Source organism: Lepidochelys kempii, chromosome 27 (genome assembly GCF_965140265.1).
Source record: "Lepidochelys kempii isolate rLepKem1 chromosome 27, rLepKem1.hap2, whole genome shotgun sequence".
NCBI classification, from domain to species: domain Eukaryota; kingdom Metazoa; phylum Chordata; order Testudines; family Cheloniidae; genus Lepidochelys; species Lepidochelys kempii.
In genome coordinates this window covers 18211031-18233551 of record NC_133282.1, presented here as the reverse complement: position 1 = coordinate 18233551, position 22521 = coordinate 18211031, and the positions used below count along the sequence as shown (strand labels likewise).

The 22521-nt window shown below is 53.4% G+C and overlaps 1 protein-coding gene across 7 annotated transcripts in view; it reads left to right on the top strand.

Annotated features, from left to right (window-relative positions):
* LOC140904001 (signal transducer and activator of transcription 5B) overlaps nucleotides 1–22521 on the top strand; it is a 45851-nt gene that overhangs the window by 8152 nt on the left and 15178 nt on the right. For 3 of the 7 annotated variants that reach the window (XM_073326110.1, XM_073326106.1, XM_073326109.1), the window contains exon 1: nucleotides 1915–2497. The exons of 2 other annotated variants lie outside the window; for them this stretch is intronic. The gene's annotated coding sequence lies outside the window, so the exon portion shown is untranslated. Of the gene's footprint in view, nucleotides 1–1912; nucleotides 2498–21914; nucleotides 22449–22521 lie in introns of those variants that run through there. 2 more of the 7 variants (XM_073326113.1, XM_073326108.1) reach the window with 2 other exon arrangements.

Sequence of the window (22521 nt, the reverse complement as noted above, 5' to 3'; positions counted from 1 at the left end):
GGCTGTGCTGCAGAGTATGGTGAAGAAGCACATTTGACTCAGAAATGGCTTTCGAGCTGAGCAGGAATTACTGTAGGGGCGACTTGCACCGGAAAGCGCTTCCGCGTCATCCAGGTGGGGGACTGTCCCTGCAGAATTCAGCCAACAGCCAAGTTTTCCTAGATACATTGGAGCATGCTGGAGAATTTGCTCATACGTTCTCTCTGCGCTGGAGAACTGTGCAGCTAGGGTCAGCAGAGTGGGACTCTGATTTTCTTATGATTGCAGCAGATAATGCTGATTATTTTTAAGCATTTTTTTCAATTTTTATTGATTTGAAATTTTCACAGTTGCAGGAAACTTTGGGGGTGTCAGACAATTATGTAATGACAGTCTCTAGTAAGTTCTTGACCAGAATTTTGCTTACTTTGCCTACCTGTAAATTTCGATTATTACTGATGGGAGTATTTTTTCATCGGGCTGTGTGTACATTGAAATCGAGGTTTACCAACATTTTTGATTAAAATCTAATCCTTCCAAGCCTATTTATAGCGTTGTTGAGAGAACCCTATAGAAGTGAGCTCATTCTCTACTAAATTCTAAGGGGGTTAGCGTGATTTCTATAGGATCCCCATTGGTTTCATTCCCATTAAATTCTTTAGGGCCTTACATTTTAAAGGCCCTCTCTGCTTGGTGTAATGATATTTCTGTGTTTGTTTTGAATGCACCCCATATGATGCCTTGGGATGCATACCTTGGGAGCATTTCGTATGGCCCCTAGCATCCGAGAACATCCCGGGAGGGAGCTGTGGGGTCCAGCATGCTTTAGGATCTCCAGGTGAAAAGATGGTTGTAGCAGTGCAGCGTGTTACCCTCTGGTCTCTAGAAAGGCCCCAGGTGGTGCTTGGGGCCCCGTGGCAGGGCTGTGAGATGTAGGAAATGTGAGTCAGACACTTGAGGGAATCCACTCAGCTGATTTTAAAAGCCGCTTTCTTGATGGGTTTGGTTTGAAGCCACAGGCAGCCAGGTGGGGGTGGGACCTGTTCGCAAGAGGGGGCAAGAGCAGGAAGTCCCAACCAGTGGGGCACTCGTTGCAGTCCAGGGAGGGCTCAGGCCTGTCCAGCCCGTGTCCCTGACCGGTTTCTGCTGCTTTCTGTCTCTTGGCCACCCCAGGGAGCCTGCCCCTTCCCAGTGCTCTGGTGCAGCAGGCTCAGCGGATGGGTGGGGGCTGGGCTGGTAGCTAGGTAGAGTGCATATGGGGCCCCTCGGGCATACTGCTCCTTGCCTCGAAAAGGCAACACTGTCCCAGCTGGATGCAGCGCTTGCTCTGGTGCTGCTGAACCAGAGCTGTCTGCAGTGCTTCACCCCAGCCTCAGGCCAGTTTCCCCCAGCTTCAGCTTTTCCTCCCCTCCAAGCCAAGGCCTGGGTGGTGTCATTGCTGAGACCGGACGTCATCTGGGGATCTGGGAAGCAGCCTGAGCATTGGGAGGGTTATTTGAATGGAGGAAAGTCACTGGAAGGAACCTCAGTTCGACAAAGACCTGGGCCCCCTTCCCCAGGCCTGGCAGCTCAGACCTTCGCTCTCAGAAAGAGAAGCATGCGGGATGCTTTGAGCCAGACCCCAAGGGAGCCCAGCAGCTTCTGTCCCCTCATGGGGGCTGGGTTTGTTTGATTCCAACAGGAGCAAAACTCCTCAGGGTGGCGGAGAGAGAGAGGGACCATCAGTGCCAGGGTGAGGAGAGGCGGCTCGCTTCGAGGTAGTGGTGCTGGTTGAACATAAGCCTGGCCCTCCTGATTCTCTTATTGGGGGGCTTCCCTGAGACCTCGCTCATCACCCTCCTGCTTCCCTGAGCTCCGTCTCTGCTGTAACCTGAATGCTGCCGTTGAGCCAGAGGAGTTAGCTGGATCCTGGGGATCCCTTTGCTCGGCTGAGCCGGGCTCTCGGGCTCCTCCTTGGCTAGACAAAGCAGCTGTACTGTTTTATGACATGCCTTTCACATGGTGGGGAGCATATGTACAGACCAGGGGCTTTATTCCTGCAGCCTGTTCGCCCAGGAGCAGCAGGTGTGTTGGAAGGGCCTGAGCCGGCTCTGCCTGCCTGAAATCGGCATGCTGGGTGCAGGGATGGTTTGAGCCTTGCAGCCTCTGCCCCTTGATAGAAGGTGCTTTGCCTTCAGCTGCTTCTCCCTGCAGCGTTGGGAAACCTCAGGGGGAGGTGCCTATGTGTATACAGCTTCCTGGATGATAGGGGTGAGCTGAGCGGCTGATAAAGAGGAATCCGCCCATCTAGCTGCACCAGAGAGGGGACGGGAGCGCTGGTTGCTTGCAAAACAAAATATGGTCGTTGGTGCTTGTTTCCCCTGCTGCAGCCGCTCACGTTCGGCTTAGTCCGGGGTCCAAGTTTTACCTTTTAACAGCAGGCTGGATTCCCACCGGGGCTGTACAGCTTCTTGCAGTGGAATATTATAGTCCAGCCGTAACATGGTCACGGATTGTTCTTTATTGAAACAGTTGGTTGGTAAGTTTTGCAGTCTCTGCTTTCGCTCTGGCTTCTGAACTCACTGCTGTTGTGACATGGACATTCTGGTTTGCGACATGGCTGTGTGTGTGTGATCGGGGGATTGCTAGGGTTTTATTAGACACTGTGTGGGTTGCTGGCTCTCGGAGTGCTCAGTTCTCCATTGTTGGTGTGAAAGCTGAGTGCGGTGTACACATTCCTGTCTGTCTACTCCCCACGATGCACAAATGCTGGCTGTTAAGCTTTGCAGGGGGGAAAGGGAGAGGATTCTTGCCTTTTGCGTGTCATAACCCCTTGTCCAGGCTGAGAACGGGTGTCCAATGCTTGCGCGTCTCTCCCATTTGTTGTTGTTTTCTAAAACGCAGCCATGGCATTTCTGGTGTGCGAGGGGTGTGCTAGGCATGGCTTCTGCAGCCTGAGGGGCTTCTCTCCGGCACTGATGAGCCCATTAGTCATCTGTGCCTTTTATAAGTGCTTAGAATGGGAGTGCTTGCTTTCCCAGGGCAAGGGCCTGCAATGCCATGACAGTCCCGGGTTCTTCAGCACTGGTCCCTGTTTCACAGGAGTCCTGAGGGGAAGAGAGAGAGCAGAAACTGCGCATGTTTCTGGTAGCTCAGGTGGCAGTGGGGAGGAGGGGGAGGTTGTCAGATAGGTTAATACCAAAATTTCCCCTTAGGATTCTTAGGATTGTCATCATATGGGAGTAAGCGCCCCTTCCCCAGGATCTGTGCTGTGCCTGCCTCCTAAAGGGCGGTGTGGTCCCCGCTCCACTCCCCCCACCTCTCCATCTCCTTTCTGTATGGCACATGGAATGAGTTCCCCCTACCGCCAGCCCGCTGCACGCCGGCCAGCTCATCACACCAGTTCTTGCTTTGGGCCTCTCATTTTTCCGGGCCCCTCTGTTAGTCATATTTCTAATTTTAAAGTCCCTTTTCCAAATCCGCTCTCCAGGGACTTTTGTTATACACGTATCTGCCTTTAACCCCCATCAGCATGGTTGTTTGGTGTGTTCAGAAACGCTCCGCTTATTTCCCAGCAGGTTCCCAAGGATCCGTTGATTTTCCATTTCCACTGAGCTTCCTTCGTTCTAGGTCCATGGTTCACACTAGCCCACTCTTCTTCCCCCTATTTAATGGGCCTTGTGGACCATTCCTCTCGCTTTGTTTGCCATGCGGCTTGGTCAGGAGTCACTCAACACAGAGTAGGGCTATGGAGCGTCGATTTCTGGAGTGCTTCAGAAAGCCAGAGATGTTTTGGGGTAGGGGCTGCAGGCTCTAGGGTGGCCCAGGTGGGTTCAAACTATTCTTGCGGGACTCTCTGGTCACTGAACCTTGGCCCAGGCGATTTCTGTTATGCAGTCGCTGTTGGAGGTGCGAGAGGCTGTGGGAGCCTGGGCTCATGGGGGAGATACACAGAAATGAACATGTCACATTTTTGATGAGACGAGAGAAAGCTTCATCCAAGCGCAGGCCTGTGAGCATGATGCCAAATCCCAAAAGCTTTACAGACAGAGACGCCTTCACAGCTCCTGGGCCATCGAGTGTTCCAGTTCCCAGCCCCTGGCAGGGCCCCAGGGACGTGCCAGAGCTTGCATGGAGTGCAGCTGACAGTACCGAGAGAGGGGTGTGAAACTGTTCATTGCAATGGATGTCAGCAACAAAGGAGTTAATTGTGGCTCGCCTTTAACCTGTAGTGGGCTAGGTGCCTGCAGTCAGAACTGGTTTCCAGGGGTTTATTGGCAAAGGAGGGTCAGCAGGGCTGTGCTGGGCAGGTTCAGGCAAGGTGTAGATATGCTGGTCCCTAGTCTGGAGTTGGCACGTGGGTGTCCGCATGGCTTGGGGGTGCTGGTCCATTCAGTGCAAAGGGTTCATCTCTGTTGGCATTGGCATCCCAGAAGAGGCTGTGCCTGCCCTTGCCCCATGAAGGGTTTAATTGAGAGTGGCCCCAAGCTCTTTGCAGACAAGGGCTGGTTGGTTTGAGACATAGGGCAGTTAGCCCCACGCTTGGCATGGCTTTGCAATGCCCCGGGCTTGCCTGAAACTTGGAAAATATGAGGTGGCTGCTTCCCAGGGTCCCGTCTCCCTTTGTTCCTCCCCCGGTCGGACAAGGACACTTCCCCGTCTCCCTTTGTTCCTCCCCAAATCGGATGTGGACCCTTCCCCGTCTCCCCTTTTTGTCTCTAGTTGAAACAGAAGGCAAACCTAGCTCTGTTTGTCGGGCTGTGCGTCTGTGATGTGCCCAGCGGCCCTGCGAAGGCCCAGTTACTGGCAGCGGTATCGGGCTGCATTAGGGTTAGTTGCTGATAGCCTGACGTACCCGGTTCCCCTCCCCAGGGTGTGGTCAGTTCTTCCACTAAGGCAAGTGCCAGTTTTGCACTTGCTCTGAGATGCTGGGAGTATGTCAGGTGTGCGGGGGACCAATGGGTTTTTATGTCGTTATTCTGGGGGGCGGCCTCTCCATAATGTAACATCTAAAGTTGGGGGCAGCTTTGCACAGAACAGTTTTCCATTGAAAAATGCAGGTTTGTCGAAATCAAAATGTTTTGTGGGAATGTTTCAATGTCAATTAAAATGTTGATGGAAAAAGTCAAAATGAAACATTGTATTTTTTGTATTAAATTAGTAATGTTAATACAATGTTTATATACGTATTGCATTGTGTTTCATATTTTAATACAATGTAAAAGTCAGAATGATAAAGTGGAAACAAAATATTTCAGTGGTCCCAAATAAAAACAATTGTTACATTTCATTTTGCAGGAAATTTTGAAGTTTGGGCTTTTTTCTTTTCAGTCCAGAATGGTTTTATCCCAAAATGTCAGAATTTCCCATGAAATAGAAATCCCAGCTCCTGAACTTTAGTCAAATCCAAAACTCCTCCCCCCCATCTCAGCCTGGAGGAGAGTCTGTTTTTCCTTTGCTCCCCTGTCTGATCTGACCACCCCTTTCACTGGGTTTCCAGGTAGCTTCTCTCCCCACACAGAGGTGGGGTGAGGTCGAAGTCTCCTGCAGTGCACTCGGGGCCCAGAAGAGCAGAGAACATCAAGAAATCCCAGTGGAACTGGGCTCTGCCAGTTTGTATGCGGCCTTTCCCCAGGTTACTATCCCTTGATTCATTTCACTGGGCTGCTTTGTTGCTTCTCAAGAGCTTGGTGCTTGCATGCCACAGCCTGGCTTACCCACGCCGCTGCAGTGCCAGAGCCCAGCTGGTCCCTGCTGCTGTGCGGAGCCTAGCGCTGGGTCCTGGAGAACAGAGGTTTTTGCTGCCCTGAGGCCCTGGGAGTCAGGTGTCTTTCTCTTAACTGGATACACATTGGCCATGAATCCGCAATCGAAAGAAGCCTGGTTGGTCATGTTTCTCCTTCAGGCGTCTCTCTGAAAAGCCCAGCTGCTTTGCTCGTTGGCTGGGGAGGCAGAGCTGCCGTGGCCATGCCAGCGGAAGAGAGCCAAAAAGCCCTGGCTTGGGACCCAGGAAGGTTCAGAGAGCAGCATGTGGGCTGGTTCACTCCCCTAGCTGGCTGATCGGCACCTCAGCAAGCTGTCGCTATTTTCGCTTCAGACCTTCAGAGTGGGGGAGGGGGCTGCCCTGCCCAGCAACTGACTGGCTGCAGCAAAAGATATTAACGGGCAAGCTTAGGTGCTGGTGGTCTGAGCCTCTGTATGGCTTGCCCGTCTTGAGTCCCTGGGAAGTGTAGCCTTGTGCAGGAGGCGTTCTGGGAGGTGGATCTGCAGCACAGACCTCTTGCTTTCTGAATGCCAAGATGGCTTTGATCCTGGCTGTGTGGTCAGTATGTCTGTAACAGATGGCTTGGAAAAGGAATCGTGTGCAAGGGTGGGCTCTGAATAGAGTGTCAGATCTCTGGTGTGGCCTTTACTGAAAGGATGGGTGCAGAACAGTAACGTCTTGGGGACGGTGTGGCCAAGCTGGCCTGAGAGTCAGGAGAGCTGGGTTGACTTCTGGCCCTGCTACTAGCCCATTGTGTGATGCTGGGGGAGTCTCTGCTCCCCAGTTACCCCCATCGGTGGAATCACTAGCCTCCTCTATGAGTTGCTTGGAGATCCCTTTGTGGAGAGCATGGTCAGGGTTGTGCGGCAGCGTGATCTGGGGTTATGAGCTGACGGGCTTGCGTTGCCGTGCATTAACCAGTGTGTGGCAGATGCACACGTGTGGAAATGTGTTGTATTGATCTCACTTCTCAGCTCTTCTGTAAAAATATTCGATCTAGGGCTGGCAAGCGATTAAAAAAATGAATTGCGATTAATCACGCTGTTAAACAATAATAGAATACCATTTATTTAAATATTTTTGGATGTTTTCTACATTTTCAAATATATTGATTTCAATTACAACACAGAATACAAGTGTACAGTGCTCACTTGATACTTATTTTTTATTACAAAAATTTGCACTGTAAAAAACAAAAGAAATACAATATTTCAATTCACCTAATACAAGTAGTGTAGTGCAGTCTCTTTCTCATGAAAGTTGAACTTACAAATGTGGAATTACGTACAAAAAAATAACTGCATTCAAAAATACAACAATGTAAAACTTTAGAGCCTACAAGTCCACTCAGTCCTACTTCAGCCAATTGCTCAGACAAACAAGTTTGTTTACATTTTCAGGAGATAATGCTGCCCGCTTCTTGTTTATAAGGTCATCTGAAAATGAGAACAGGCATTCGCATGGCACTGTTGTAACCGGCATCGCAAGGTATTTACGTGCCAGATGCGCTACAGATTCATGTGTCATTTCATGCTTCAACCACCATTCCAGAGGACATGCTGATGATGGGTTGTGCTTGATAACAATCCAAAGCAGAGCAGACCAACACATTTTCATTTTCATCATCTAAGTCAGATGTCACCAGCAGAAGGTTGATTTTCTTTTTTGGTGGTTCGGGTTCTATAGTTTCTGCATCGGAGTGTTGCTCTTTTAAGACTTCTGAAAGCATGCTCCACACCTCGTCCCTCTCAGATTTTGGAAGGCACTTCAGATTCTTAAACCTTGGGTCGAGTGCTGTAGCTATTTTTAGAAACCTCGCATTGGTACCTTCTTTGTGTTTTGTCAAATCTGCAGTGACAGTGTTACGTAAATCAAATAACGTGCTGGGTCATCATCTGAGATTGCTGTAACATGAAATATTTGGCAGAATGTGGGTAAAACAGAGCAGGGGACATACGGTTCTCCACGAAGGAGTTCAGTCACAAATTTAATTAACACACTTTTTTTTAACGAGCATCATCAGCATGGAAGCATGTCCTCTGGAATGATGGCCAAAACATGAAGGGGCATACGAATGAATGTTTAGCATATCTGGCATGCAAATATCTTGCAATGCCGGTTACAAAAGTGCCATGCGAACGCCTGTTCTCACTTTCTGGTGACATTGTAAATGAAGCAGGCAGCATTATCTCCTGTAAATGTAAACAAACTTGTTTGTCTTAGCGATTGGCTGAACAAGAAGTAGGACTGAGTAGACTTGTATGCTCTGAAGTTTTACATTGTTTTGTTTTTGCGTGCAGTTATGTAACACACAAAAATCTACATTTGTAAGTTGCACTTTCATGATAAAGAGATTGCACTACAGTACTTGTATGAAGTGAATTGAAAAATACTATTTCTTTTGTTTATTTTACAGTGAAAATATTTGTAATAAAAACTAATAGAAAGTGATCACTGTACACTTTGTATTCTGTGTTGTTATAGAAATCAATATATTTAAAAATGTAGAAAAACATTCAAAATGTTTAATAAATTTAAATTGGTATTCTATTGTTTAACAGTGCGATTAATCACAATTAATTTTTTTGAGTTAATCGCGTGAGTTAACTGTGATTAATCGACAGCCCTAATTTGATCTCTCAACTTCATAAGGCTCCTGGCTTCATAAGGAACAAGATTGCAGTGTCTGGGAGACGTATTAGCCCAGGCTTCCAGGAGTGGATTTCCTTTGGCGAAAGTCACTTAGGCCACATCTAGAGCCCCAGCTTGCACTGATTTAACTGAAATGGGTTACAAACTGGTTTAGTGATATGGGTGCAACACCTTAATTCTGGCTCTAAATTTTCTGGCTCTGACACTCTTTTTAATTCAACGTAAAAGAGCATCCGCTTAAGCTAACTCAGCGTCGGGCACACTGAAATCAATGTACAAGTGTCCACAAAAAGGGGTTGGTCACACCAGTTTCCACACTGATTTGGTTAAATAGTGCAACGTGACAAGGGTTTCGTCTTTATCCCATCACAAATAGAAACTTTGCTTTAAAATGTGTCTTTACAAATTGTGTTTCCTGGAGGGTGAAAGAAAAATGCAGTTTGTTCTCTGATGGAGGCTGGAGCATCGTGAAAAGATGGAAATCTCTCCCGAGACGGAGCGCTGTTTGCTTTTAGTGAGGCTAATATTGCTAAGGCTCCAGCTTCACTCTGCCTTATCGATCCTGATCTGTATTGCAGGAGCATCCAGAGGCTTCCAGGGGTCCGCTGTGCTGACACATGCCGTAAGGACCTGACTCTTGGGTTTTGGTCACAACAGACATTTTAAAACAAGTGTTTTAATAGTCATTCCTCTGTGTCCATAAAGCATGAGTATGTGACGGATTGCTGTCTGAATCGTGCGTGTCCGTCTGTCTGTGCTGCCCCCTGCTGGCGAGGATGAGCCCTGCCGTCTGTGTATGTGTAACTTTTTGCAGGTTAAAATGAGTGCCTGATAGAACTGCCTAGCGCCAGCTGTCCTGTAGGCAGGAATCCTGAAAACTCCCCGCGCATCTGCTGGTGCCCCTCAATCCTGACCCTCGGCCCCCTTCTAGCCCTGGGTCGCTCGCCTCCCACTCTGATCCTGCCTATACCTCACTCCTGACTGGCAGTGCCCTGGGTATTCTAGCCTGGGCCCCACTCGTGGGTCAGTGAATGGTGCTGTGTAGCCCAGCCCCCTGCCAATCAGTGTGAATGCAGGGTCCTGTCTGCTCACCCCACTTCTCGTGGCAGAGGTGTGGACTGGTTGTAGAAGGTGAAGGCAGCCCTTGCGGGCTCCTTCCTCATCTGTAACACCAGGACTCCCTGACCTTGTGCGGCCCTGGGGGTGCCTATGACCATGCTGCAGTGTTTCCAGGGAGCAGGGGCGCATGCTGCTGTTGGCGAGATGAGCTGGCGTTTGCCGTCAGTCTCCCCAGCCCCTTTACTGTGTCCTGCGGTTACACTCCATGCTGTAGCTCTCAAACACCCCTTAGCCAAGCCCAGGGGCTGAGAATCCCTTGACTGTGTTGGGGCCCGTGGGAGTCGAGGGCGCTTGGCACCTCCCCAGATCCAGCCCTGAGTGACTCCATGTTCCTTGTGCAAGAAGGACGAGGATTTTGGGAGCCTGACCCATGTTGTGCCTCCTCCTTGTGGGACTAGGCTGGTCTGCCGACCCCTGGCACAGCAGCGTGGACCATCACTCAGCCTGTGCCAGCAGCCATGACGTTGTTTGGAGGGAGGGGCGAGATGAGCCGGGAATGTACAAGCGAGAGGGTGGGGAGAAGCCAGTGGATGGTGTTTCCATGTGCATTTGACCCGAAGGAAGGAGTTTGTAAATGTAGAGATACAGCCCCTACCCTGCCTGGCTGGTGTGGACTGCAGCCTCTGAGCGTAGTCACTGAGGCCCCTGCATGGTGCCAGGGTGGCACCAGCAGGGCATTGGTGAGCAGGTGAATGTGCCAGCTGCTGTGATCAGCAGCCTGGGACGTCGGAGCCCATCCCACTCAAGGTGAGGGAGGCTGGACAAGATGCAGGGTCGTCTTGCTGCCCCTGAAAATGGTGCAGGGAGCTGACTTGAATGACTCAGCCAGAGAATGGCAAGAGCTTTTCCCCCCACCTTGTTCTAGCCAGCCTCAGCCAGCCGGGATCCAGGCTGCCCTGTGGCTCAAGCTCATGACTTGACCTGTTTGTGCCAGCCACAAGGGACCACGTTCCCAGGGAACCGCCCCCTTCCCGTGACATTATTGACTTGAACTGGGACCATCTAGAACATGCTTGCAACCAAGGTCCTGTCGTGGCACCAAATCTTATATAAGGGGGGTCAAATGAGGTGTCTCAGACACGGTTATGGTTTGCTGGTTAGGATGATGCTGTCTATATGTGGGTATCATTTTTGTAGTTGAAGTTATGAATATTGGCTCTACACTGTCTGAAGTTCAAACTTCTGCTCTGCTTCTGGGTGACACCCCAGACAAGTTGATGTCCGCTCTGCCTAGCCTGCCTGATGGCCCATTAAGGACCATCAGCGACACAACTGACCCATTGAGAGAAGGCCTGGGGACTCAGCCGAGGGACAGAACTCTGAGGTGTTTCCAGGCCATGGGATGGGCAGCTTGTCCTTGGGACACAGACAGCAGAGACCACATGGCAAGAGACTGTAAAGAGCTGCTGCAGCTCCTCCATCTTGTCTTCAGTCCTGCTTCTGACCTCCGGAGGGACTTGGCTGCACTGACCTCTGAACTAAGGACTGAAAGACCCTCCCAGTTGGGGCTGTTCTCCAGGGACTTGATTTGAACCTGCCGTTTATTCCATCCCTGCTGCAAGCCTGAACCAAGAACTTTGCCATCACTGGGTGTCATTGATTCCATTTCACCCATTCTAGCTCTCATCTGTATTTCTTTCCTTTTAGGAATAAACCTTTAGATTTTAGATTCTAAAGGATTGGCAACAGCGTGATTTGTGGGCAAGATCTGATTTGTACATTGACCTGGGTCTGGGGCTTGGGCCTTTGGGATCAAGAAAACCATTTTTCTTTTACTGGGGTATTGATTTTCATAACCATTTGTCCCCATAACAAGTGGCACTGGTGGTGATACTGGGAAACTGGAGTGTCTAAGGAATTGCTTGTGTTACTTGTGGTTAGCCAGTGGCGTAAAACCAAAGTCCTCTCTGGCTCACTGGTTTGGTTTGCCTTAAAGGTGGAAAAACCCAGCCTTGGGCTGTGACTGCCCTGCTTGAAGCAATTCGTCCTGAATTGGCACTCTCACTTGGGTCGCGCCAGAACCAGCCTCGTTACACACCACCCTCCCCGGGAGCATGCATAGAAAGTGGCCTGAGATGCTGAAAGCTACTGGGGCCCCCCTAGGGCTGTCTGGGCCTAGCTTGGCAGCTAAGTGGATTTGTCATCTTGTATTTGCTTGCCTGAGCGTAACAGATAAAATGAAATTGTGTCTCCAGGCCCAAAGCGGGACTAATTCTCCACTCAAATGTGCGTAATCCTTCACTCCTTTCACCCAGCCCGCCCGTGCCCACACTGTGTGTGGAGACAGATTAGCAGCCCTGTCTAGGCACCAGCTCATGGCTGGCCTGCCAGAGGTGGCTGTGGATGTTGAAGGGCTGGCAGCCAGTTGAGGCAGGGCCTTGCCCAGCTCTGGCTGGGCACGGAAGCTGCCTTCCCGAGAAATGAATCAAATGTGGCAAAGGCAGAGTCAAGCTGGGAGTCCTATGTGGACCATGGGATGCTCAGCAGAGCTCGCTCTCTGTTGGATTCCCTATTCTGGCTGTGCCTGTTCGGGGTAGGGTCCTGACCCCTTTTGAGGGATTGACTGGGGCAATGGAAGGATTAGCTGGAAGTGGCCAGAAGGTGTCTCTGGAGCCATGAATGCTTTCCTCACTGCCCAGGCCTGGCATTGTGAGCCACATCCTTCTGGCTGTTTGTGAGGTTCGGGGTCCCCTTTGGGGAGTCCTCTGGTCAGCACCAAATGGTGTGTCCCACAGGGTTCATGCTGCCCTGATGGGGCAGTGGCAGCAGGTTGGGAGTCTGTCCCTGGAGTGGCTCTGTGGTGCATCCAGCGGGGAGTGGCAGGCACTGAGTTTTGTGCAACAAGGGTGTGCTTTGCAGTGAAGCCTTGCCGAGCCTCTGTCTGTATCTGGGATGGTTTTGTTCAGCTGGAGGCTTTATCCCGAGCGAGCGATTGCATTATGGAGATTGAGAGCAGGCCTAGCCGGGGATCTTTGCCCCAGATCAAGATCTCAGTGACATGGTGTCACGGAGTCCCTGGGCGATGCTCTGTAACTGCTCCCTATGAAGCCGGTCAGGACTCTGGGGAAGTCTCCTTTCTGGGAGCAGCCTGTCTGCAGGACACACAGCTCATCCAGCTTCCACCTTCCTGGGTCTGACCTCGGAGCATTCAGCATCCTCTGCCCCTCCGTGCGCTTCCCCCAGCGAGTCTGCCCAGGCGGGCTCCTGGGGAAGCCAGAGGGTCCTGCACCCCAACTTCGCAGTCAGACGTGACTCTCAGCCAGACAGTAAAACAGAGGTTTATTAAACGACAGGAACATGGTCTAAAACAGAGCTTGCAGGTGCAGAGAACGGGACCTCTCGGCTGGGTCCATTTTGGGGGGCAGTGAGTCAGACAACCACGTCTGCCCTTCACTCCATGTTCCAGCCAGCCCCAAACTGAAACTCCCTCCAGCCCCTCCTCCTCTGGGCTTTGTTCCTTTCCCGGGCCAGGAGGTCACCTGATTCCTTTGTTCTCCAACCCTTCAGCTCTCACCTTGCAGGGGGAAGGGCCCAGGCCATCAGTTGCCAGGAAACAGGGTGTCGGCCATTCTCTGTGTCCAGACTCCTGCACACACCTGCCCTCTAGGGCCCTGCAATGATCATACACCCTTACTTAAGAACTGCATAGGGGAAACTGAGGAAACATTAAGAACAGTCCCACTTTGTCACACATGGCTCATCGTGTAGGGAAAATACCTTGTTTGATCCAGTGGGTTGGGTTAGGGACCGAGAAGAAAAGGAGTACTTGAAAAGCTTATGCTCAAATAAATTGGTTAGTCTCTAAGGTGCCACAAGTCCTCCTTTTCTTTTTGCGGATACAGACTAACACGGCTGCTACTCTGGGACCGAGAAAAGTGGCTGTCCAGTAGCATGTGCTTGCTGCAGCTTTGGCCTCTGCCACCCCTCGTGCACCTCTCTGAAAAAAGAACAGGAGGACTTGTGCCACCTTAGACACTAACAAATTTATTAGAGCATTATTAGCTCACAAAAGCTTATGGTCAAATAAATGGGTTAGTCTCTAAGGTGCCACAGGTCCTCCTGTTCTTTTTCCGGATACAGACTAGCACGTCTGCAGCACAGCCCTTGCCCTGCCCTCCCTGGAAAGATGGGTACAGCTAATCCCGTAGCCCATGAGCCAGCAACTGGGGGAGACAGCCGTGAGCACTCAGACCCTATTTTATATCCTGGCCACTGAAAACGCTTGAAATAATCTCTTGTTTCTAAATACGTCGCTTTAGCTACACTCCCCCATGCTGGGATGAGCAGCAGCCCTGCTCTGGAGTCTGCTCCTCTGTTTTGGTAGGGCTGTTGTGGGCGGTGTGTGGCTCTGGGTTACGGCTTCAAGCCGTTTGGTTTTGCAGCAAGGAACCGGCATGGGGCTCTGGGAATAGAATTTGAAAGGGACTGCTTTGGGGAGAAGGCGGGGCCTGCACATTAAGTCAGGAGCTTTCCATGCTGCCTGCACAGCTGAATCCTCCACCAAGCCAGGGATGTGTTATCCCAGCTGCTCTCGTCATTCTAAACAGGCCTGGACAAAACCCGGATGAGCTCAGACCTGCCTGCTGTGCTGGGAAACCCACTGGATCCGCAGCCTGGGAGCACAGACCTGCCTGCTGTGCTGGGAAACCCACTGGATCCGCAGCCCGGGAGCACAGACCTGCCTGCTGTGCTGGGGAACCCACTGGATCCGCAGCCCGGGAGCACAGACCTGCCTGCTGTGCTGGGGAACCCACTGGATCCGCAGCCCGGGAGCACAGACCTGCCTGCTGTGCTGGGGAACCCACTGGATCCACAGCCCGGGAGCACAGACCTGCCTGGGGTTCTGGGGAACCCACTGGATCTGCAGGCCGGGAATGCAGACCTGCCTGATGTCCTAGGGAACCCACCGGATCCATGGCCCAGGAGTGCAGACCTGCCTGGGGTTCTGGGGAACCTATTGACTGGCAACTTGCTCTGATGCTGGGCTCAGTACAGGATCAGGAAGTGAGCTGTATGTGTGGGGTCTGCTCCATGCTCTAAGTTTGTAGCAGCTCAAATCCCCCAGGGGCTGCCCCTTGTAACTCGCCTGTGGGCTTAGGTCTGCCACCTCTTGGTATAGAAGCTGGAGCCTTTCCTGCAGGCAGGGTTTAGGTGTGGGCTCGGGGTTAGTTCCACCGGTGGCCCAGCCAGAACGTTGCAGCACAGAACAGGGGCCACCCGGGTGGCGATTCCGCTGCGTGTCCCAGGCAGATGAAGTGCGAAGGAGTGGCTCCTGCGGGAGGTTGGGCTGGGTTGGCTGCACTCAGGCCAGCAGAGCGCAGGGTTCCTGGGCCCCTTACTGCAGGGGGACGCTTCGGTTTAACCTTTCATTGTCCCTGTGTGCTAGCCGCTAGCTTGCTCCGCTGCAGTGGATGGAAGAGCGGGAGATAATGCAGGCCTCAGCCCTTCCCTGGCTGTAGGGAGAGGCATCAGGGCACTGGGCTTGCTGGGCCCTTCACGAGAAGGGAAGTGGCTGGATGGGATGGAGCTGGCTGAGCCGCGGAGGCGCCCAGCTCCGAGTACCTGCCCTGGGGAATCCCGTCTGAGCAGGGAAAGCCCCTGGGCCGTGGCAGAGCCTGTACACTGGTGGGTCCCTGCTTTGTGCCTCACTGGCTCCAGCTGGTCAAGCCCCTGTCGCCCCCTGGAGTGAGGGAAATTGGGCCGCGTGGCCCCAGGCGCTGCAGGGGCCGTTATTAAAGCGCCACCAAGGCCTGTCTAATCCACGTCTGGGTTTAGCCACAATGGGGGCACTGGCGTTAATAGCAGAGATTAGGCTTCCCCAGGGCTTGCTAAACTGCCCGATTGCGTCCTCCCAGCCGGATTACTGCCTGCAGAGCTGCTCCTGCACAGGGGCTCTAGGCACGGCCACGAGAACTTCCCCCCTCGCCAAGCCCCCGGCAGCTCTGCTCCCTTGGGTGGGCTGAGAGTCGTTATCCTCAGCCAGGAATGAGATTCTGCACTGAGTTCCTTCTCCTGGAAAGGCCTGGCGCTGGGGTGATGGGCAGCATTGCTTCTGGGGGGGCCCTTCCTTGGGCCCTGGCACCCAGTACCCAAGGGAGCCGGGTGCTGCCGCTGCAGTGCTCTTGGCAGCCAGGGGAGGGGAGAGGGAGCATGGGTCATGTGTAGCTGCCCCTGGGTCCCAGCCCCAGTCTTGGGCAGTAGGAGGGGAATAATCCTGCAGCGCCTCCTGCTGCCAAGCGGCAGTTCTGCGTGTGGTCTGCGCCGGGCCTTCCTGCATACGGCTGCTGGGCAGGTGTTTTGGGCTGTGAAGAGCCCAGCCAACAGCCCAGCCTTCCCCACAGCCCCCTTCCCCAAACTGCTGCCCTGAATCCCCTGTGCCAGGGGTTTGGGGCAGCCCCCTAGGGCACTGCTTAGTGCCACCCAAAGGGATGAACCCAGTGCCCACCCGTGAGGGTGCACAGGCTCCCTGGCTGTGCAGCCAGCACGGCACCTCTGCACAAGGGCAGGGTGTGGGCCGCGCAGGGCGGACTGGTGCTGGTGGCCTGGGGCTCCGCTGTTCTGTGGACTCCCCTCTCCCTGAGTCTTTGCAGCTTCATCTGCACCAGCATTTCCCTCCAAACTGCCTGCCCCAGCAGCTCCACGAGTGACAGCATCGAGGGAGGGCTAGTTCACAGAGGCCCCATACGCCATAACCACCAGGCTGTCTACAAACTCCACGTGGGAAAATGCGGAACAAAGAGAGAGGGATGGAGACATGCCCAAGGGCACACGGGGAGCTTGGTAGTAAAGCTGAGAACAGAACCCAGAGTCCTGTCTCCCAGCCTGGCACTCAGTCCATTAGAGCACATGATTTTCCGTGGCATAAGGACAAAGGATGCATTCATCCCAGGGCAGGAGCCATATGAGCGACTCCGAGGCCCAGCCATCCTCTGGCTGCTGCAGCACAGCAGCTGTGTGTGTTTTCTAAACTCTCTGAAGAAACACCTCCAAGCTCTGCCAATCCATCCAGGCGTTCGCTCCCCGGCAGGCAGCCCCCCCTGCTCAGCAGAGGCTGGGGCTGCCGAGGTGCTGTGGTACAAACATGCTCCCCGGCAGGCTCACAGAGTTTGAAAGTTATCCCAGAGCATCTTGAATGCAGAGCTGAAGGAACCCGCTGCAAAGCCCAGTGAGGCTGCCCCAAGTGGATGGCAGTTACGCTTTCACAGGGAGAAGATCAGCAAACATTTCAGAGTGAACACTGCAGAGTCCAACCCAGGGAGTGCCCGAGGCTCTTCCCAGCCTCTTCCCAGCCTTCCCTACCAATTCTCTTGGCAACCCTGGATCGAGGAAGGAGGCCCCACAGGAACAACACACGCAGCTCAACACGCTGTCCACACCAGCTTCCCCCCAGAGTCGGGCGGTGTGCGTGGCTCCATCGATGCTCCACTGCAGAGAGGGACCTGGCGAGGCCTGTCTGCACCCAGAGCCCCCTTTACAGGTCAGAGCCAGCAGCTGTTCCCTTCACCTCCCCAGGCATTGCACCCTGCCTGCTGAAACGCATCAAGCAAGTGGAGACCCCAAGCCAGACCTAATCTCAGGGGCACTGAAACCTGGCTACCAGGGGACAGGAAATGCAGGAGCCGGAGTTGAACTCACCAGGTCCTAAGGGGAGCCAGATGTGCCTGAAAGAACAACCACTACTCACTCTGCAGCAGGTATGTTTAGGAATTGCAGATGGGATGGGATGGGAAGGGAAGGCCTAGCCTGGAGCTGGAGCAGACCTGAGCACTGAACACGCAGGGCCCAATTTCCCTCCCTTGTTGAGTTTACTCTGGCGCCACTCTCAAGAATTGCCCTGCCCAGACGTACACCAGAGAGGCAGGGATCGGGCCCACCCCTCGGTGCAGCAGCCAGTCCAAGCAGCCAGGGTCTTCAGGCAGCAGGCTGAGAGCCGCTCTGCAGGGTCGCTCTCTCTCACAGGAAATCTCTCATCTGCGGGAAATCTCTCATCCACTGAATGGCTGTTTTCAGTCAACTTCAGGTTTTGTTTGTGAGGAGGTTTCTCAGGGTGGCCAACTCCTGCGATTGTATCAGATATCTTGCAGTACTTGGTGTTTTTCTCAAAGCCCCAGCTCTTGGAGTCATGCGATTCCACAAGAATCTCCGCTTTCGGTCCTTTGTTGTGGTTGTACGTTTCTAGCCCTCCTGGTTGCAGAGAGAAGCTTGAAAACCCCCAAGTGGGACCCAATGGCAAAGCAAAGGACTCCAGCATTGATTTGTGGATTTTTGAACTAATCTCAGTATTTTGGTCTGACTCCTGCTTTCCGAGTACTTGACACTGGTGAATCTGATCGCTGCCTCGTGCTCACAAGTGGCTCTGGAGGAAAGAGATGTTTCCACTCCTCCTAGGAATAGACGAGACCTCAAAGGGTCCTCTAGTTCACCCCCGCACTGAGGGAGGGTTAAGAATACCTAGCCCTCTCCCATCTGAGAGGGAGTGTGGACTGCTGTTTGGGGGCTACACTGGGAGGTAATGGGTTAGTTCCTTGCTTTGGGGTGACCATTGCTGGGCAATTGGATTTCCTGGCTATGTTTGGGCAGTCTTGCTCCCATGTCTCTTTACTGCCACAGCCATCATAAGAATGGCTAGACTGGGTCAAACCAAAGGTCCATCTAGCCCAGTATCCTGTCTTCTGGCAATGGCCAATGCCAGGTGCCCCAGGGGGAATGAACAGAGCAGGTAATCATCAAGTGATTCATCCCCTGTCACCCATTCCCGGCTTCTGGCAAACAGGCTAGGGACACCATCCCTGCCCATCCTGTCTAATAGCCATTGATGGACCTATCCTCCACAAACTTATCTAGTTCCTTTTTGAACGCTGTTTATAGTCTTGGACTTCACAACATCCTCTGGCAAGGAGTTCCAGAGACTGACTGTGCGTTGTGTGAAGAAATACTTCCTCTTGTTTGTTTTAAACCTGCTGCCTGTTAATTTCATTGGGTGACCCCCAGTTCTTGTGTTAGGAGAAGGAGTAAATAACGCTTCCTTATTCACTTTCTCCACCCCAGTCATGCTGGCCCTGCAGAGGATAAAGAATTGCCCCATCAGAAGCTCTTTGCGAGGATTCACAGTGTATTCTCTTGTTTCTCCTGCTGTTTGGATTCTCTCCACAGGTTTTTCTAAAAGGGCTTGTCTACATGGGGTGTTATTCCGCAAGAGCCAGTCCTGATTAACTCCACTTTAAACTATTGGATTAAGCTAATTTGGAATAAGAGCGACCACACATGGAGCTAATCAGGGACGGTTGAGCTACTTTTATTTCACACCCTGCCTGACTCCAGATGGATTTTACTGTGCAGACCAGCCCTGAGTGAGATGTCGGTATTCAGGCAGTGTCGTTACGTGCCGGCAAAGAATGTGAAGGTCCAGGTTGGTTCAGGGTCTCACCTCTGAACTTTCAATTCATACGTGGCTCTTCAGAAATTTCAGGCAGGGAGCCAGTCCCCTCTCCGGCGTGTCTCTGCTCCTGTGTGTTTCTGGCTGATACGCTATCTGGGAGGACAAGTGTATGTCGAGTGTGAGCTCTGAGATCCAGCCAATCTTTATTCCACTGCTTGGTCCCTGAGTGGTGGGTGGCAGAGTAGGACAAGGGGTTACATATCGCCAGCGTGATTACTGTGTGACTAGATCTGGAGCCTGAGCTATTGTGTTTCCATGGCAGCTTTCATCCTGAAAGATCCCCAAGCACATTGCAGAGTGACCGGCCTCCTCTGAAATGCAGCCCTCTCAGGGGCAGAGCGCAGCAGAATTTTAGCAGCACAATGCAAGAGTGTCGAGACCGGAAGCGAGGAGCTTGGGTGCGGTGGTAGTGGGGGACTTCTGGAAAGCAGAGCACTGATGATGGGAGTTGGAAGGGCACCTGAGTTAACAGCGCTCCAGACCTTGTGAAAAGTACGGTGAGTGCTTAGAACGCGTCTTTCCCACCTCCGCTTCTCCAGGTGCCACGTTTGCTGTGCTAGTGACTGAGAGGAGAGCACATCCTGCTGGAGCATTCATGTGGCAGCACCAGGTTTCTCTTGGGCTCTATCCAGCCCACTCTGCTGAGCTGGTGAACCCGGCCAGGCGTCGAGCCCGTGGGGGCACACGCAGAGCTGCTGGCTCTTGACGGTTGGGTTTCAAAGGCTTTGCCTGTAGCTGGGCCCTTCGCCTTTGTTCTCAAGAGGAAATATTTTATTTCCACAACTGATACTGTCTCTCTTCTGTGAGTGCGGAGCGGGCCTTGACGTTCCCTTCCCTCGCTCGCCTGGCACAGATCGTTCCAGTGTGGGCTGTCTGGGGGAGCGCCGGCTGGGCTGTGCGGAGAAGCTGGTTCTTTGTCTCCAGCTGCAGTGAAAGACTGGCAGGGCGAATACTGTGCTCTTCTGCAAGAGAAGAACAAAAACCTGTTGATGCACCAAACCTTTAGAGCAGCCTGTCTCTCCAGCCCAGCTGGTGCCAACTCTGCCTGAAACAAACGTGCTGGAAACCACAGGCAGACGTGAAGCGACCCAACCACACAGTCAGTTCCAAAGCGAAGGGCTTGCAGGCGACGTGGAGGGGAGGTAAGGAGTTTACATCTCCATCTCCCCTGCCTGCATTGTCCCTGGGCCCTGGCGGGGTTCACCAGCTAGTCTGCTGAGCCTCTTAAAATTCCAGCCTCTGGAATCCTGAGATTCTGTGAGAATCTGTCTGAAGGGAATTTGTAGCCTCGTCGTTGCAGAGAAAAGCTCGCGACATGGCACCTGATGGCTTTATCCACAGAAGATAAAGAAAGGAACCCAAGATCTATGTAGGGCTTGCCTCACGATTTCTGAACGCTTGGTTGCCCAGGCTGCTTAGTGAGTAGTCCCCTGGCAGCGGGCTCTGGGCTGTCATCCCTCCTCTCCCATGAGCCCTGCCCCTTTATTGCTGGTGGGGCCCCTGCTGAGCTCCATAAGGCACTGGGGGTGAGTGCAGCCTCCCAGAACTTCACTCCAGGTGCTACTTCCGAAGCATGCCTAGCCCGTCAGCCCCGGCTGTCCCACTGGGCGTCACGGAGGCTGCTGGGACTGGGCTGGTGGCTGAATGCTGCCAAGCAGTGAGTGCACAAATGATATTCAAATGGAGACGAAGGTGCAGCAGCCAGTGCCTGCTCGTGGGCTCAGCCTGCCAGCTGCTGGGGAGGCTGGGTAAACTCTGTGGCTGGCTCCTTGCACCCCACCCCTGACCCTGTGCTGTATTTGTAAGAACAGTGACCTTGGTGGGGGAGCCCAGCCGCCAGCACAGGCTGTGAAATGCTCACTGAGAAGTGGGAGAGGCAAGGCGGGCTGTGCGTGGGCTGTGAAGCAGTGCGAAGTACAGCATGGCCCTGCTGGAAGAGAGACATTTTCACATGGCCTGATGGCAGTAAACATGCTTCCAGGGTAGGCATCGCCCATCCCCTCCTCAGAGCCACCCTTAGGAGCCCTTCCTGGGCACAGCCAAGAGTGCTGTGTGTTCTGTGTCTTTCATTAAATGCCTCTCCTTGTCTCCTGCTGTCTCCCTACCCCGCCCCCACAGCAGGCTTGGGGCCCTGGTGTTTCAGTTCCTTGGGCAGGTTGGTCTCTCCTGGCATTGCCAGGTGCCCAGGGCACTTCTGGGTCCCGTAATACCAAAGCAGCAGCGAGTGCTGGTGTGAGGCGAGAGGGTCACAGCTCGTGTCGTGGCCCACTGAGTACGTGTGGTCTCTGCAGGCCTGAGGTCAGCCTCCTTCCCTTTCTTCTGTGCCCTGCTGAAGAGCAGCCAGGCACGGAGACCCCCAGGTGCAAACACCTCCTGAGGCCCTGCAGTGGGACGCTGCCCCGCTGGTTTTATGGCCTGTCTTCAGCTGAGTGAGACGCTTGTGCGCTGCCGGCCCCACGCGGCCTGGTACTAGCGCTCCCAGCGAGCATGGCTGGATCTGCGCACGGCCGCGCGCTCGCAGCCGTGGCGGGGAGGAAGCTGCCAGGAGCCCAGCGCTTGCTGTTTGGTCTGCGAGAGGCAGCTGACGTTTTGGAAGGAAACAGTTGCTCTTTACTCCTTCCTGTAGCAGGCAGCCTGAGGAGCGGCCGCGCTGGGCTGCCACGCTAGGCTGTCCCTGCGGGCGCGACCCCTTCGCCAAGAGGCAGGATCCCCCTCGGTGCCCAGGGTCAGGGTGCCCAGGTGGCTGGCAAGGCGCTGCCAGGGCGGTGCATGGGACAGGGCAGAGCGCGGAGAACACCTGTTCCTGCCGTGAGTATCCCCGGCACTCGGGGAAGGGACCATCAGCTTCTGCCTCGGGGCCGAGAGAGAGAGTTGTCGCCAGGGCTACCGCTCTGTGCTGGAAGGAGAGAGTTTGCTGCCAACCCCCAGGATCTCCAGCAAAAGCTTCTTGGGGCATTGGTGAGATGCCAGCATGGGAGGGTTAGGGGTCTGTATGGCACTCAGCTCTGCACAGAACCTTTCCTGTTCTCCCCGTCCCTCCCCCCGCATGCTCGCAGCCCCCACTGCTTAGCAGGAGCTTGGGATTCGCCATATGTGGTGTGAGGCTCAGAGCTGCCTCGTTGACGCTGGGGGTGAGTGCTGTGCCCTGGGGCCCCAGAACAGCTCACGCTGAGCTAGGGTGCCGCTGGGGTCCAATGGTTCGTAGCCCTTACTTTTTTCCAGTCTGACTTCGTCTAGTGTCCGCTTCCAGCCACGGGACTGGGTTAGACCTTCCTCTGCTAGACTGAAGGGCCCGTTATTAAATATTTGTTCCCCACGTAGGTACTTACACCCCTGAACCATCTTTGTGTTAAGCTAAATAGACTGAGCTCCCTGAGTCTGTCACTGTAAGGCAGGTTTCTGAACCTTTCATCATTCTCGGGGCTCTTCTCTGACCTTTCTCCAATTTACCAACATCCTGCTGGAACTGTTGGCGCCAGAACTGAGCACAGGATTCCAGCCGGCCCAAACACGGAGGTAAAATAACCTTCTCTGCTCCTGCTCAAGGTTCCTTGTTTCTGCTGCCCGGGGTCACATCAGCACTTTTGGT